This window comes from Dendrobates tinctorius, unplaced genomic scaffold (genome assembly GCF_039654945.1).
Source record: "Dendrobates tinctorius isolate UK_male_01 unplaced genomic scaffold, ASM3965494v1 ptg000021l, whole genome shotgun sequence".
Lineage (NCBI taxonomy): Eukaryota > Metazoa > Chordata > Amphibia > Anura > Dendrobatidae > Dendrobates > Dendrobates tinctorius.
This window is the reverse complement of record NW_027361689.1, coordinates 2,967,076-2,970,262: the sequence shown is the minus strand read 5'-3', so window position 1 is coordinate 2,970,262 and position 3,187 is coordinate 2,967,076.

Genomic DNA, 3,187 nt, shown 5'->3' with positions numbered 1-3,187 from the left:
CCCCTAGTTGTATTTCTTGGATTCGTCCTTGTGTTTGTGCTTTGCATGTTTTTACAACTGGTCATTTACAGTCCGTAGGTGTACATATGGGCAGGACACTAATTACAACTTATGGTTGTGATTATATTCTTCCTCTCTCTTTCCCCCACATGTTATATATGCCTAATTGCACTACCTTTATTATTTACTACTGGTTTCCTTAGTGTTTATATTCAGCCAGTCCTGGTTGGGACTGGCTGAATTCCATTTTTGTCTCTGATCAGTTGATCTCTTTGCTCTGTTTTCAGAATATACCTGAGTGCTGATATAGCGACTTCAGGGCCTTTTTCCCTATCAGACGGCTGGGATATTTTTGGTAGGGTTTTTTGCGGATTGCAGCCAGCATCTTTTCTGTCCTGTCCTATCTAGTTAGTTGGGCCCCATCATTTTCTCAGCCTGTCTTTCTGTCTGTGTTTGTGTTTTTGTCTGTTTTTCACCGACAATACATGTTGGCGGCTGTCTATTGCTTTGGGGTCTGCTCTGGGGCAGTTTAGATTTCCCCTTTCCTTCTTTAGGCTTATGTAGTTCTCCGGCTGTGACGAGGGGTCTAGGGCACCATAGGAACCCCCCACGGCTACTGTTAGTTGTGGTGTATAGGATCAGGGGTCTGCAACCCGATAGCTACCAACCTCTCCGGTTTTCTGGACTTAGCTTGTATTTTTGTTTTCTCCTCCTCCAGTGACTCATTCATAGCAGTGTTCATTTCAACCATCCTTGGTGGAGGAAGGAGCTGTAGAGCGTTCCTTGCAGCACTGTCTTAGCCCTGGTGTGGAAGGTGTCATAGGGGATTTCCTTGTAGCTCTGACAGAGCTTGGTGGCAGCGATTCAGGAGGAGAGCTGCATTCTGGTGGTGGGCTCTGTTGCCAGGAGCAAGAGCAACAGAGTAAAGCTAAGTGGTGTTTCCCTGTTTGTGTTTTTCCTTAGTGTGTGTTAGTACAGCGGTGGGGCCAGTGCCTGCGCCACCCAGCTCCTTAGCAAGGGATAGGTGTAGGGTGTGCTAGGGCGACAGGTTCCTGATCGGCGCCTAGTGCGGAACCGGCATAGGGAACGTTAGGAGCGTTAGGGACACTGACTCAGGGGAGTGCAGGAGGTCTCCACGTCCCCTTTCCCTATCGCAGGGCCCACCATTGTAACTGTTTCCCCTTTCCCCGTGTCTTGTTGTTTTAGTTACCGGCCTGCGGGCAGTGTCACACAGGACAGCTTCACGTGCCGCGTCTTGTTGCTTCAGTTACCGGCCTGCGGGTCGTGTCACACAGGAAGGTTCCACGTGACAATTATCTTCTCTTATGGTCCTTGGTTATATGTTTTCCCTCCTCACTGTTGGGTATTAGCTTATAAGCTATAGGGTTCCTGAGACCTGCTAATACCATTTATCCAGATGCACTGTGAGATTCGGATTCACTTGTAACTTGTACGTTCTCTATTAATTGAATAACTTTAGAGAATGTTAGGAATATATCGATCCAGGGCATTGTAATTTCTCAGCAAGCAGAACCTTATTTATTTTTTCCTATTACAGCAGCTATTTATTAATTCACCTTGTAGTTATTCCTACATAACTGTTTACACCTAATTCCCCTTATAGTTTTCTTTATTTTTTACCGCATTTTTTCTGAGAATGGTATAGCCCTTATCCTTTGTACTGTACATATACTCATATAATTACGGATTTTTATTTATTGGAGGTTTGGTTAGTCTCCTTGGTGAGGCACTCTGCTTTTTTATTGTTGTTCATGTATTTTATCTTTTAAATTGATTAATAAAAAATACTTTTTACTCTAATGGATCTCTTCATTCTCCCATGTTTAATCATACTGAGGTTTTGGATTTCATATTGTTGCAAAGTGCCTTTGCCTGATTATATTTGGACACCTTTGATCATTTACACTCTGCATTTAGTCTAGGACAGTTGCAGGAGCAGGGAGAGTGGCAGAATACAGGCTCTAGGCATGAATAGGGCTTTCCAGTCCATTGCCAAATATATAGCTGCTGCATGTGTCCACATTTTTTTTTGAGTGGAAAAATTGACTAAATTGTCATTCTTAGAGAATTACGTTCTTTGTGTTACATTATGGTGATATATAACACTCCCAAAAAAGGTTAATTTTTTGCTGGATTCAATTAGTCATCCATAGAGTATTGTGTGTTTGTGTTACATTTTGGTGGTGTATAACACTCCAAAAAAGCATTCAAAAATTTTTCCATATTCAAATAGTCATTCATAGAGTATTAAGTCATCCTAGAGTATTAGAGTAATTTGCATAGACAAACTTTGGAATCTCTGGTGGAGGATGATGAGTTCATTATCAAATCGGCGGATAAAGAGGGGGTGATTGTGATCATGGATTACAAAGTTTATATTAGGGAAATCATGTCACAACTACAAGATAATACAGTATAGTTACTTCATGGTGTCCATAGTGTTACAACACTATTTGAATTTAGGTTCAAAAAAGGTAATTACGGCATTCCTGTGGATTTTGTGCAGGCAAACCAAAAACAATGAAATGTTTTGGTCCTACAAAGACCTTCATTAGTCAGACAGATTGCAGTGTGCACAGGGTTATAGGCAGAAATTAATGCTCAGGATATGCAGCATATACAACGCCATACACTGCTGCAGCATGTGCTGCATATCCTGAGCGTTTTTCTGCCTGTAACCCTGTGCACACTGCAATCTGTCTGACTGATGGTTTTTGGATTGCCTGCACAAAATAAAATTGTCTGCTCACAACATTTACATGAATGCCAAGTCTTCTACAAAATTTGAATTTGGGCGTCATAGATAAAAATATGCATGATTTTCTAAATAAGTCTATTCTGATTATCTCGGTTCTCTACACTCTACCAGAAATACATAAGAGGTTAGATAATCCCCTCAGACCCTCTAATGTTGCATCCACAGAGTCTGTATTATCACCAGTTTCCGATTTACTAGAAAAGGCCCTCAGACCTCTAGTACTTGGTACGAAATCCTTAGTATTGAAAACAGGTGACTTCATAAAAATCACTGGTGGCTTGAAGAATATTCCTTCTGGGAGTTTCTTGATCACATGAGATGTAAAAAGTTTGTATACTTCCATCTCCCATGAAAAGGGTATCTCAGCGGTGAACGAATTATTGTTACATACAGGACAGGATGATAGGG